The sequence below is a fragment of the Rhinichthys klamathensis genome, unplaced genomic scaffold (assembly GCF_029890125.1).
Source record: "Rhinichthys klamathensis goyatoka isolate OS25496 unplaced genomic scaffold, OSU_Roscu_1.1 h1tg000501l_1, whole genome shotgun sequence".
Lineage (NCBI taxonomy): Eukaryota > Metazoa > Chordata > Actinopteri > Cypriniformes > Leuciscidae > Rhinichthys > Rhinichthys klamathensis.
Genome location: NW_026606982.1, coordinates 1560408 through 1575824, shown reverse-complemented (window position 1 = coordinate 1575824; position 15417 = coordinate 1560408).

Below are 15417 nucleotides of genomic sequence, written 5' to 3'. Positions count from 1 at the left end.
ACTGTTCATCTGTTATAATGGCGAACATATCGGATGTGTGTCTAACGTTACCTCTGAGTGCAGGTGAGGACACATTCGAGCTGATCTCGGTACGATTGGAACTGGAATCGGTGGAGAAACAGATCCGTGGTCTGCTGGAGAGGCAAGCCGAGCTGCGGGATCGGCGATCAGCGCTTGAAACGTCACGCGCCAATGCTCACAAGTCAGTGGTTAGTAACTTTTTGACTCCGACTTCGTCTACTCCGTGCGTTTCTCTGCCCAGGAGGACGCGATCATCTCTGGCTTCATTCACTCCGGCACCGACACAGCACCATGGACCCTGGGTGATCCCACAGCGGAAGACACGAGCCAGGACCAGAGCAAGAACCTCTCCGCCCCTCCCGGTCTTCGAGATCTCCACCCGGAACCGCTTCTCCCCTCTTCGCGAGTCGGAACGCGACGACGCCGTGATCATCGGCACTTCCATGGTCCGTCATGTCCGCGCTACCTCAGGTAAGGGTAAGGTGCGCACTCACTGCTTTCCTGGTGCTCGTGTTCTTGATGTCGCCGCACAGGTTCCCGAGATCCTGAACGGTGACGAGCGCGTCGGAGCCGTTGTCCTCCATGCGGGAACGAACGACATCAGGCTGCGGCAGACAGAGGTTCTGAAGAAGGACTACAGGAGCCTGATCGAGACGGTACGCAGCACAGCGCCTGAGGCAACGATCATCGTGTCTGGACCGCTTCCCACGTACCGACAAGGACAGGAAAGGTTCAGTAGACTATTTGCTCTAAATGAATGGTTAATGTCATGGTGTAATGAACAGAAACTGCTCTTTGTAAATAATTGGAATCTGTTTTGGGAGCGACCTAGGCTCTACCGTGCTGATGGCCTGCACCCCAGCAGAATCGGAGCGGCTGTGCTGTCGGACAACATCTCCAAGACGTTGCACACCATCTGACTAGTAAGTCAAAGTCCAATTCACAGTCTTTGCTGTCCCAACTTAATTGATATAAGTAGTGTAGAACATTATATAGAAACTGTGTCTATTCCTCGTCTAGTGAGGCCAAACAATAAATCTAGTGTAGGATCTAGGAAAAATCTTATTGTAATTAAACCAGAAAATCTAAATATCAGTGAACAAAAACAATTTCTAAAACTAGGTCTTCTAAACATTAGATCGCTCACCCCTAAGGCGGTTATTGTAAATGAAATGGTCACAGATAATAGCTTCGATGTACTTTGCCTTACTGAAACCTGGCTTAAACCAAATGAGTATTTCGGTCTAAATGAGTCTACTCCGCCAGGATACTGTTATAAGCATGAGCCCCGTCTGATCGGTCGTGGCGGCGGAGTTGCAACAATCTATAGAGATATTCTTAATGTTACTCAGAAAACACAGTTTAATATTCTTAATGTTAAACAGAAAACAGCTCTTAGATGTAAGAAAGAAATCCCTATTATCTCTAGCCTTGGCTACTGTATATAGACCTCCAGGGCCCTACACTGATTTCCTAAAAGAGTTTGCAGACTTTCTCTCAGATCTATTGGTCAATGCCGATAAAGCAATAATTGTTGGAGATTTTAACATACACGTAGATAACACAAATGATGCGTTAGGGACTGCGTTTACAGATTTATTAAACTCCTTTGGGGTCAAGCAAAACGTCAGTGGTCCCACTCATCGTCTAAATCATACACTAGATTTAATTATATCATACGGAACCAATCCAACCGATATAGATATTATACCGCAAAGTGACGATCTCACTGATTATTGCATGGTAACGTGCATAATACGTACTGCTGAAATTTGTCATGTTGCGCCGCGTTATCGACCAGGCAGAACAATCCTTCCAATCACTATAGATAGATTCTCAAATAGCTTATCTGATCTATCTCAGCTGCTCAGTGAACCCAAACAAACAGATGAACTAGAGGAAATGACCAGCAGTTTGAGCACCATTTTATCTAGTACATTAGATATTGTTGCACCAATTAGATTAAAAAAGGTTAGAGAGAAAACTAAAGCACCATGGTACAACAGTGCTACGCATGCTATCAAGAGAGAAACTCGTAACTTAGAGCGTAAATGGAAACAAACTAATTTAGAGGTCTTTAGAATCGCGTGGAAAGACAGTATGTCACGTTATAAAAAGGCTCTAAAAGCAGCAGGGCTGAGCATCCCCGCAAACTAATAGAAAATAACAAAAATAATCCAAGGTTTTTATTTAACACCGTGGCTAGACTAACAAATAAACAGACATCGCCAGAGCAAAATATTCCGTTACAGTATAGTTGTAATGATTTTATGAATTACTTCAATGAGAAAATAGAAAGTATCCGAAATACAATTGTAAATGTACAATCCTCTATGGTGTCTTGTGATTCAGCCTCAATTATGGCCCCCAAAGAACAACTACACCGCTTTACAACTGTAGGACAGGAAGAGCTAAATAAACTTATCATTGCATCTAAACCAACAACATGTTTATTAGATCCAATACCCACTAAACTACTGAAAGAAGTGTTACCTGTAGTGGAAGAGCCTCTTCTCAATATTATTAACTCGTCTTTATTCTTAGGTCATGTTCCAAAAATATTCAAGCTGGCAGTTATAAAACCTCTTATTAAGAAACCGCAATTAGATCAAAATAACTTAGCAAATTACAGACCCATTTCAAATCTTTCATTTATGTCTAAAATACTAGAAAAAATTGTGTCCGCTCAATTGTGCTCTTTCTTGCAAGAAAATGAGATATATGAAAAATTTCAGTCAGGATTCAGACCGCATCATAGCACAGAAACGAATCGGTTACCTAACGTAACCTCGGTTCTCTCTAGATGAGGGAACGAGTATTGCGTAAGTTAGCTTACGCTACGGGAAAGATTCATCTTTTCTGAGAAATTGAAGCCAAAAATTATCCTATAATTTTGTATCTATTCACAACGCAGTTCAGCTGCAGCAGAGCATGAGCAGGCTAGCTAGCAGCTCATTGGCTCGCTCACAGGGAACTGCTTAAGCCTATGAGGAGACACGAATGAACTCTCGGCCAATGAGAGTCTGACCTGCTCTCATTGCGTCAGAGCCCGCCGAAACGGGCGTGGCCAGAGAGTATAAGTTCACCTCTCAGGCTGTAAATTCTGGTTTTCATAGAATGAAGCGAGAACGCTAGTAGCACAAGCACGGCCAGGAACGCAATACTCGTTCCCTCATCTAGAGAGAACCGAGGTTACGTTAGGTAACCGATTCGTTCTCTTACGAGAGGTTCTCTCGTATTGCGTAAGCTAGCTTACGCTACGGGAACACCTGGTCAACGCCGTGCGTGCTAAGCATCCACTATGAGTCCCAGGGGGGACCCCGGGGAACCCTTATGAGTGGGAATAAAATATGTACATGTGACAAAGGCCAGCGGAGCGGGCCGGGGATTTGTGAAGTACATAAGCACATAATAAGGAGGGACAGAACGAGACCGGTCTGCGTGAATAACTCCCTATAGTGCAGCTCAACCAGAAGAGCTGTGACATACTAGACTGCTAGTAGTTTAGCCTGCAAGGCGGGAACTTCCAGATAGTAAAATCTGATAAAGGTGGAGGGGGAAGCCCATCCCGCTGCCACACAAATATCATGAATGGAAATTCCGCTGGACCAAGCCCACGATGAGGCCATGCCTCTAGTGGAATGGGCCCTGATGCCCAGAGGGCATGGCAGGTCTTTTGACGCGTATGCGGCTGCAATGGCATCAACTATCCATCTGGACAGAGTCTGTTTCGAGGCGGCCAACCCCTTGGTGCGCCCACCGAACGAAACAAAAAGCTGCTCAGCTCGTCTGACCGGAGCAGTGCGAGTAAAGTATAATCTCAGGGCCCTGACCGGACACAGGAGATTAGAGTCAGATTCGCTATCGGATGCAGGCAGAGCCGATAGAGAAATAACTTGTGCCCTGAAAGGGGTACCAATCGCTTTTGGGACATAACCATGTCTAGGTTTGAGAACGACTAAGGAGTCATTGGGCCCGAACTCCAGACAGGAAGCGCTGCTGGACAGCGCGTGAAGGTCCCCCACACGCTTCACTGACGCGAGCGCAAGCAGGAAGATAGTCTTGAGCGAAAGGTATTTGAGCTCCACGGTGTTTAACGTTTCGAATGGGGGGGCTTTCATAGCTTCGAGAACTATGGAAAGGTCCCAAATCGGCACCGACGGGGGGCGTGAGGGGTTCATCCTTCTAGCTCCCCTGAGGAAGCGGATGACTAAGCCATCTTTGCCCAGTGACTGGCCACACCGGGGTTCAGCGAATGCCGCGACGGCTGCCACATACACCTTGAGAGTGGAAGGGGACCTGCTCTTATCCAGCATCTCTTGGAGAAAAACTAGCAAGGAAGGAACCTCGCATGACCGTGGGTCCAAGTTTCTGTCGGTGCACCACTTAGAGAACACAGACCATTTAGACGCATAGAGCCTTCTAGTAGAAGCCGCTCTAGCCTGCATGATCGTGTTTAACACTCCTTCTGGCAAAGCAACGGGTAGTCGTTGATCACCCACGCATGAAGCGCCCAGCGCTCTGGGTGGGGATGCCAGATCGTGCCGCGAGCTTGGGAGAGGAGATCTGTTCTGACTGGAATGGGCCACGGGGCTGTCTGTGACAGCTGAGTGAGCTCCTGAAACCAAGTCTGACCTTCCCAACGCGGGGCTATGAGGAGCACCGAGTGGCGTGTTTCCCTGATTCTCTGAAGCACCTGTGGTAGCAGAGACACCGGAGGGAATGCATAAAGCGGGCGGCTGGGCCAGGTCTGGGCTAGCGCGTCCTCGCGTTTTGAGAAAAATATTGGGCAGTGGGTGTTTTCTTCTGAGGCGAAGAGGTCCACCTCTGCTCTGCCGAATATTCGCCACAGCTTTTGGACTGTAAGAGTGTGCAGGGACCATTCGCCAGGGGGAATGGGGTTCCTGGACAGACTGTCTGGACCGTCGTTCAGATGGCCCGGCACGTGCGTCGCTCTGAGCGAGAGCAGGTGACACTGGGACCAAACTAGGATGCGTTCTGTCAGCCGGAAGAGAATTCTGGATCTGACGCCGCCCTGACGGTTTTAGATAGGAGACCACAGCCATATTGTCCGAACGGATCAGCACATGGTGACCGTGAATGCGCGGCAGAAAGCGCGTGAGCGCGTTTTCGACCGCCAGCATCTCCAAACAGTTTATGTGGAGGAGACTCTCCCGAGCTGACCAGGGGCCGAAGGCCGGTGAGCCCTCGCAGACCGCACCCCAACCCGTGTTGGATGCGTCTAGGGATGCAACGATTACAGATTTTCTAAGTACGATTATTGTCTGAGAAATAATCACGGTTTAACGATTATCACGATTATTATGCATCAATTAATTTCACAACACTACTAATGTATAATATCACATGAACACTCAACACTAGATTTTAATGTGTTATTTATTGCTGCCACAACACAGTACAAAATTATAAAATGGCAAACAATAATCAATCTCTTCCTTTGGAATTAAAGAGAAGTGCTTTGTAAACATCCAGCATTTTTCTTTTAAAAATAACAAATTAAGTCAAAGGGTGCAGGACTCTTTGATTGAAATAGATCACAAAAAAAAAAGTTTTTTTCAACCTGAGATAGAAAACTTGACAACATGAAAACAATATCTTGTTGGTATTTGACCTAAAAACATAAATAAAGGGATAATAAATCCCAATGAAAATAAGAATAAACAAAGTATTTGGCTGGCTCTATTGAATTAAATGCAAGCTAAATATTAGGCCTATGTATTTCTTTTAAAAGAAAACAAATATAGTCCAAATGTTATCCACCAATATTATTGTACTTATTTTAATACTCTTTTTTTAATTATTAATCCAAATTTTACATGTGCCTTTAGAAAATCATCTATTATAATCTCATTATTTTGGTTTGTTTGTTTGAAGTTTAAGTAAAAATTACAGAAAGAAACTGAGAACATCTCTCATGCAGTGTTATTATTAATAACTGAAATGCAGTTAATTGGTAGTCCTAGAAGTCTACACGGCCCTGATCTTATGTTAGTGTTTTACACCGGGCATATTAAAACTACAAAGCCTAACATTTACTCAACACAGACAGGAGAGAAAGCAATAGGATATTCAGTTAAATGTTCACCACTGAAACTCTTGAGAGCACGTCACATTCGGTTTTCCACAGACTTGCGTAACCAAAACATTCCGCTGTTTTTTGTTTTTGTTTTTTTACGTTGCACTGAAAGCTGAAAGTTGCACGCCGCGATCTCCTTTTTCCAAAGCGCTAGGGCGGTTGCGCTCCGGAGGCGTCTGTCGTTGCTCTGTTAGTTCTTGTCACTTGACCTAAGGTGCGCTTGCGGCATTCTGAAAAGTAGAGATGTTTTTATCTAGATGCGGCGCGGTCGCGCTTGGAAAAAACGAGCGCGTCGCTTCCATTATGAGCGCGCATACCGCGCGCCTACATTTGAAATAACGAACTTGAGCGCGCAAAAGACGCGATATGTGAACACGCACTTAAGGTGTTTTTTCGGTGGAAATAGAGCGTCGCTGCTTAGTCCCTCTGCCATAGTGGTTGACGAGCACGGCACTTTAAGCTGGTGCACCGCTGGTGTAACTTTGTTTTCGTTTTGTTAGGTGCAAAAGTTCCGTACTTTGCAGAACACTCGGTGTAGCATAGTCTTTACGATTAATTAACCGTGACGTTTTAAAGCGCGGTTAATTGTGAAATCCGGTAATCGCTGCATCCCTAGATGCGTCTGTCGAAAATGACTTTTCGGCGAGAAAAGGTCCCCAAGGAAACGCCCCGCTGAAACCATTCTGTCATGGTCCATGGCTGCAGAGCTGTGATACAGGTCTGCGTTACCTTTATCAGCTGGCGGCCCGTGGTCCACGCGCGGTGAGACACACGGCTCTTCAACCAGAACTGAAGCGGGCGCATGCGCAGTAACCCCAGCTGGAGCACTGCGGAGGCTGAGGCCATGTAACCCAGCGCCTTCTGAAAAGTTTTCAGAGGTGTGAGTCTTTTCATCTGAAAAGATGCGGCGAGACGCTGCACACGGCGCGCGCGCTGTGTAGACAGACGAGCCGTCATTGAGACCGAGTCTAGCTCTATACCCAAGAAGGAGATACCCAAGAAGAACCCAAGAAGAAGTCTGACTGGGTTGAAGTGCGCTCTTTGTCCAGTTGACAGAGAGGCCCAAACTTTTCAGATGGTCGAGGGGAACTGTACGATGAGACAGTAGCTCCCTCTGTGATTGTGCCAAAATCAGCCAGTCGTCCAAATAGTTCAATATTCGCAGCCCCTGACTCCGCAGGGGGGCGAGCGCCGCATCCATGCACCTCGTAAACGTGCGGGGTGCTAGGGATAGGCCGAACGGGAGGACGGTGTATTGATAAACCTGGCCTTCGAAGGCGAAACGTACGAATGGCCTGTGAAGGGGATTTATTTGAATCTGAAAGTAGGCATCTTTCAGATCTAGTGAAATTAACCAGTCCCCCTGGCGCACATGCGCGAGGAGTTTTCTGATAGTGAGCATTTTGAACGGTCTCTTAATGAGAACTCTGTTCAGAAATCTGAGGTCTAAGATTGGTCTGAGGCCGCCGTCTTTCTTTGGAACCAGAAAATAACGGCCGTAAAACCCCGACTCGCTCATAGATAGAGGAACTCTCTCTATAGCCCTTTTGCACAATAGTTTTGCTATCTCTGAACGGAGCAGAGTCACTGCTTCTGGGTTCACAATAGTTTCTAGCCGCGCTCGGAAACCTGGAGGGCGGCGGTGGAACTGTAAGCGATAGCCTAGCCTTATTGTGTTTAGCACCCACTGGGAAATTCCCGGAATAGCTTCCCACGCTTGAAGCGTAACGCTAAGGGGTGAATGGCTACATGGTCCCCGTTGCTGCACACAGCAGGCCGCGCGGGCGCGCTCATAGTGTTTATGACAGCGGGACTTACACTCAGAGAGGAGTTTAAGGGCTGTGTAACAGAGTGAGCAGAGGTGGGACGCGCACACGGGCTCGTGGGCGCGCTTATGCACTCTGAAACTCGAGCGGGTTGGAACCGCTTCATGAGAGTGGGCTCTGTGAGACACACGGGAACTGAAAAGCTTTTGTGTATGAGTGAACACAGTGTTGTGGGCACATTTTCTACACGTGAGGCTTTTATGCTCTTTTTGAGATATCTCTGGGTCGCCGTGAAAACGGTGTTTGTGCACATGCAGTGCTTTGTGTATGAGTGAACACAGTGTTGTGGGCACATTTTCTACACAATAGGTTTTTATGCTCTTCATAAAGATTATCTGCGAGAGCCGGAATCGAACACGGATCTCTGGTGCGAAAAGCTTTGTGTTCCACCACTGAGCCAGGGGTAAAGACACAAACATAACAGCGCGAGCAGATAAGAGGGCGTGATAGCAGAAACAGGTTCGGCCTCAGCGGAACTGATACACTATAAACGCTTTATGTAGCGGCGTTATACGCAGGCGGGAGAGCGCGGCCGCTTTCTGTAACGTAAGAAAGCTAGCCGAGAGCTCAGAGCTGCATAAAAAATTATCTGCGAGAGCCGGAATCGAACACGGGTCTCTGGCGCGAAAAAGCTTTGTGTTCCACCAGCTAGGGGGAAGACACAGGCTTAATAGCGCGAGCAGATAAGAGGGTGTGATAGCAGCGACTAGTTCGGCCTCGACGGAACTTAACGCACTATAAACCCACTTGCCGGTGACGCGTATGCATGGGGCCGGGCTAGCTCTCTTGTAAAGTAAAGAAAGCTAGCCGCGGTTGGCACAGCTGTAAGCGGCTCGTCCCCCATTCAGCGCTCGTAGGCGGTGAGAGGGGGAGGCGGCGTAACGCTTCGAGTCGAGCCTGCAGGGTCAACAACAGAAGCCCATTCGCAGAGGAAACATCCGCCGTCGGCGGGAGAAAACTCTGCGTGTCCCAGTCCCAGGCAGAGAGCGCAGAAGAAGGCGGGCTCTGGCGCTGAGAGGGACGCGGCATGAGCCGCAGGTGTGCGAGGAATCTTAAAAAGACGCTCGCTGCTCTTTTAGATACACACACACAATACAAGAAGCTTTTGGTAAAGGATATGAACCCGTCGGATGGCGCTAGCTTGCAGGACGGCTGAAGGTGGCGAAGACGGCCGGCTTCCTCAGACTCCCAGATGCTCGCTAGAAGGTGCCTTTTCCACGACGGCGGCTTCTCTCAGGATCAGCAGATGCGTGTAGCCTCGCTGAAGATATGAAAAATCAGAATTTACAGCCTGAGAGGCGAATTTATACTCTCTGGCCACGCCCGTTTCGGCGGGCTCTGACGCAATGAGAGCAGGTCAGACTCTCATTGGCCGAGAGTTCATTCGTGTCTCCTCATAGGCTTAAGCAGTTCCCTGTGAGCGAGCCAATGAGCTGCTAGCTAGCCTGCTCATGCTCTGCTGCAGCTGAACTGCGTTGTGAATAGATACAAAATTATAGGATAATTTTTGGCTTCAATTTCTCAGAAAAGATGAATCTTTCCCGTAGCGTAAGCTAGCTTACGCAATACGAGAGAACCTCTCGTAAGAGAACTGCGCTAGTTAAAATTACAAATGATTTACTTTTAGCTTCTGACCAAGGCTGTATCTCAATACTAGTTTTACTCGATCTTAGCGCTGCGTTCGACACTATAGATCACAAAATACTCTTGGATCGACTACAAAACTACACTGGTGTTCAGGGACAGGCATTAAACTGGTTCAGATCGTACTTATCGGACCGTTACCATTTTGTCTGTTTAAATGGGGAAAAATCGAAGATAACGTCAGTAGACTATGGAGTGCCGCAAGGATCGGTGTTAGGCCCTCTGCTATTCAATATATATGCTGCCACTTGGTAATATTATAAGAAAACATGGAATTAATTTCCACTGCTATGCTGATGACACTCAATTATATATTTCATCACGACCAGATGAAAACACTAACCTATCTAAATTGACAGAATGTCTTAAAGATATAAAATACTGGATGACGTGTAATTTCCTGCTATTAAATCCAGATAAAACGGAGGTATTACTTATTGGTCCAAAAAATTACCCACAAAATCTCTTACAATACAACTTTCATTTAGAAGGATGTCCTGTTACCTTATCCACTACAGTAAAAGACCTGGGTGTTATACTAGACCGAAACTTGTCTTTCGAAAATCATATTTCATATGTTACAAGAACTGCCTTTTTCCACCTTAGAAACATTGCTAAATTACGTAACATGCTATCTGTTTCTGATGCAGAAAAGTTAGTTCATGCATTCATGACCTCGAGACTAGATTACTGTAATGCTTTATTAGCTGGTTGTCCTGCATCTTCAATAAACAAGCTACAGTTAGTGCAAAATGCAGCCGCTAGAGTTCTTACCAAGTCAAGAAAATATGATCATATAACACCGATTTTATCATCTCTGCACTGGTTACCTATTAAGTTCCGTATCAATTACAAAGTATTACTACTGACCTATAAAGCCCTAAATGGTTTAGCTCCTGTGTATTTAATGGACCTTCTATCGCCCTACAATCCATCGCGTTCTTTAAGATCCCTAAATTCGAGGCTTCTGGTCATTCCTAGGCAGGGCAGTAGCTAGAGGATTCGGGGCCCCCTGAAAAAATATTGATGTGGGCCCCCACCACCCTCCACCAATATCATATACTGTACAATAGATGAACATGGAGGCCCACATATAACAGAAGATGGTGATGTTGTTGTACACCTTTATTTTAAAAGTTAAATGTTTATATAAAAATTACAACTAATAAAAACTAACAAAAAGCAAGAAATTGCTAAATAATAATAAAACCAATTTTTAAAAAGTAATATCCCCCCCCCCCATCAGTCTGTTATAATTCATAAATCAAAAAGTATACATTTAGAAATTGACAAGAATGCAGTCTAGTTAAAGAAATAAAAACCATATAGCCTTATTTTTTAATAAAGATAATATGGAACTGGTAACATTATTAAATAAAGCGAATACATTTATTCATCCAAGTGCAGTGTGTTGTATTTGTGTTTTCTCGATGTTTTAAATATCATCAGCCGGCAGGTCAGATGCATAATGCAATGCGTCGTGACTCGTGTAATTTTTTTAAAACTCTATTTACAATAGTGTAAAAAGACAGGAATTTAGACCACGTAATCATTCGGTCGTTTGTGGCGCGCACCGATAATAAAAAATGACTGTACACGGCAGACTGTAGACGGAAGTTTTCTAATTCCCAGCGAAATAACAATATATAACCGGTCTTTAAGAACGTCTTGATCGACTGGGATACAACCACTCTCCTTGCCTCCCTCTCCGTCTTTTCCTGGCATTTCTGGTACCTGATTTTTGTTTTCTTTTCCCCGACATTTTTCAGTCAGTCAGTCTCCTGCTCTTCCACCAAGTTCATCGTTAACTTCAGGCTGCCGCCTCAACTCTGATTGGTTCTGTTCACGAGCTGGGGTGGGACTTACAATTTTATTGGGTCCATCTGATGTTTGTCACTGACTCTGACTGAATAATTAATAAATACTTTAGGTCGGACTAAACCATTTTTATGGAGGTAAGAGAAGCAGATATTTGGAAAAATATTTACCCAAATTCCACGTTTTTGTGGTTTTCATTTAAATCTCAGGCATACAACTAATATAAATATTAGAATTATTCATACAACAGGGGCCTAAATAGTATAACTGCTGGATTTTGTGGGGCCCCCTGGGCAGCGGGGGCCCCTATAATTGTCACCACCTTTCACCCCACTAGCGACGGCCCTGTTCCTAGGATATCTAAGTCCACTAAAGGAGGGAGGGCGTTCTCACATTTAGCTCCTAAACTCTGGAATAGCCTTCCTGATACTGTTCGTTGCGCAGACTCGCTCTCCCAGTTCAAAACTAGATTAAAGACGCATCTCTTCAGCCAAGCATTCACATAATGCTTACCTTCTATTGTTGAATCAGATCGAATGCATTAATATCATGAACAGCAGCTACGCTAATTATTTCCCATCTGCTTTTCTGCTGTTATCTCGGGACGCTAGTCCCGAGGTAAATAGCGTTCGTCAGCTCCAGTTTGTATCCAGCCTCTCACGGAGACTTCAGATGCCCCAACACCTGAGATGAGACGACTCGACGCCTGTGAAGAGACGACTCAACGCCGGCGATATGTTATGCCCTAAATTAATACATGATGATTAACTAACTATATTCTTCTATGTACATTTCTGAAATGCACTTTCTGTAAAGCTGCTTTGAAACAATATGTATTGTGAAAAGCGCTATACAAATAAATTTGAATTGAATTGAATTGAATTTAAAATAAACATCGGCATAAAAGTGTATTTATAATGCAATATTTACTGCGAATTCGTGTAACAAAACTGATATAAGTCACAACATACTGCCGTATACAAATGTAAATGTTTTTTTTTCCCTTTCAGCTCATATATGTTTGTATTTGTGTAAAAGGAAAAACAAACTGAAGACTACAAATAACGGAAATATGTAGTGAGTTATATCAGTTTTGTTACACGATTTCTCGACTACTTGATTTCATCTCCAACCCATTGCAAAGAGATCCTGAAGACGTTAATTGTTTGCTTCAGGTGTGTTTGATTAGGGTTGGAGATGAACTGTGCAGGACAGACGATCGGCAGGAGCAGGATTGGGCAACCCTTGTCAATGCGACTTACCTGATCAGACATTGTTTTCTGCGTATGCTACTTTTATTCAATTTGTTTTCTTTATAGGATTTATATTATTAATCTTATATTTATATTATTATTTTGGTCAGTAGTGAATCGATTAACTTTCTCCAACATACAAATCAAATGCCGTCTGCACTCACATAAAGACACGGGAGGTTGACCGGTTGACTGTTTGTTGACTTTTGCGACAATGCTGAGACGCTTGTGGCCTCTAGGGGCACTAGACGTGAAAATTACAGGTCGAGCGCACCCTAGTGGCCAAAAATTCCACAGTGTGCCTTTAAATCATGTTTAATTTGGACTTCTCTGTGCATGCTCTTTGAGGAAGTTACCATAGACCTGCATTATATGACTGACAGACAAGAACGGTTTGACCTAAAAATATCAAAATTGAAACTACTGCGGAAACAAAGACACCTACATCTTGGATGCCCTTGAGGTAAGCTAAAACATACCAAAATTAATTTCAAAGTGAACTATCCCTTTAATAATCTAAAGACCCCTTTTCCAGAGAAAACCTTTTGTGTAATGAAAAAAGGTTCCATGGATGTTGACAGTTCTTCAAGGAACCATAGATGCCAAAAAAGAACCTTTATTTTTAAGAGTGTGCTGTTAATACTGTGCATATTGCATCCTTTTAATAGCTGATAATAATTGTCTTGTCTTTAACAATAAGACGTTGTGATGTTCCTACTGCTCTTAATGTGCTCCAAAGTTCATCATGCAGTGACAATGACAGGATGTCCAAAGGAAGTTTACATCATGCAGATTGTAGCGACAAAAGACAACTAGTCCAGACTATTGTAATGCTCTCCTGGCAGGTCTTCCAGCTTGCACTATCAAACCTCTGCAACTGATCCAAAATGCTGCAGCTAGAGTGGTCTTCAACGAGCCGAAGAGAGCACACGTCACTCCTCTCCTCACAGAACTGCACTGGTTGCCAGTTGCCGCTCGCATCAAATTCAAGTCACTGACTTTTGCCTACAGAACAACCACTGGCTCTGCTCCCTTTTACTGGTACCTACTACCTAAACTCATTACTTCAGACAATACGTGCCATCCAGAAACTTGCGCTCTGCAAGTGAACGCCGTCTTGTGGTGCCATCTCAAAGAGGCACAACATCTCTTTCTCTGAGCTTTTCCTGGTCTGTTCCCTGCTGGTGGAATGATCTGCAGAGTCCGTGGCCATTTTCAAAAAACGTCTGAAGACGCAACTTTTTCGGCAACACCTGATCCATTAATACTAACACTTTATCTTCTATTCTATATCTATTATCTTAAAAAAAAAATAAAAAAAAAAACTACACGTACTGCGTTTGATTAAACTGGGAAGGGTCATAGCACTTGCATATTGTTGTCCTATTGTTAGTTTCACTGCTTCTATTGTTCTCATTTGTAAGTCGCTTTGGATAAAAGCGTCTGCTAAATGTAAATAAATGTAAATGTAACTAAAGCATATTCTAGATCTACAGATTGCCCTTAGGGCTGTCACTTTACGTTCGAAAATCGATTGCACAATCGATCGGACCAACCAACACAAGTATCGAAAACGAAAATAGGGAATCGATTTTAACGGCCTTCTCTCGTAGCGCGTCCAGCTCGTCACGACACGCCCGCAGCGAACGCGCGTCACACAGCAACTGCAGGCTCTGACAAACACACATACAAAACTACTATACTTCTGCATAATGTGTCTCTTTTTACAACAAAAATGTGAATTCTGCCGGTATTCAGACAGTCTCATGCATAAAGATAAAGATTCGGCCTACAATCGCCTACGTAGGCGAAATTTGTAAATTTCTAATCGTAAACACAGCCATGTCGAAGCCTGCAGTAATGTTTTTCATTGATGTTATGGCAGTCCACTCTGCTTATTGTTTTTCGAGAATCTTGCACTCTGTGAGTGACTTGTGCACGTCTCAAGCACACTCTTTAAGCCCAATTTATACTTCTGCGTCGAGTGTACGCCGTAGCATACGCAGAGACGCGTACCCTACGCCGTACCCTGGCGTGCACCTCTCCAAAAATGTAACAACGCGTCAATTCTACGCGGACGCAAGCGCTGTGATTGGTCTTCTAGAACCGCTCCCTCGGGTTTCACATGCTCCGTCTGCGTGCATCAACGCGGACAACGACGCAGAAGTATAAATTAAAACCAACGCGTAGTCTACAGCGTAGAGGCTCCGGCGTAGGTCCGACGCAGAAGTATAAATCAGCCTTTACTCTCGTCCTAACGCCTGTTAGTTGTCCGTGGATTTGCCGATATTTGGCGTTGAAAATGGAAATGTCTTTAGACATGGAACATCGATTTTACAATCGATTCAATGATCATTTATGTCTCAAAAATCGATCAGGATATTTTCACAAAAGTGACAGCCCTACTTGCAATCACTTCTCATTTTCCTTATCCCCCCCATTTTTCTTTCAGAGCTCTCTGTGCTCCATTGTTGCTTTACATGGGGGAATTTCTCTAATCCACAATGTGGGTCCAGAGACTACAGACCAACTAAATGCAAGTCTTCACCATAATCTTATGTTCTAAGTCTAACTTCCATTTAATATCCATTAAAAGTAATATCATTTATTCTTACAAAAAAACAATGATTATAGTCAATTTTGTTCATCGCTCTGATAATCAGACCATGAAAAGTTAATATTTGGATTCTGCCAGTTCTCACATTTAGATGCTTTTTATGACATTATTAAATGGCTTGACTTAGTTTTAGAATGT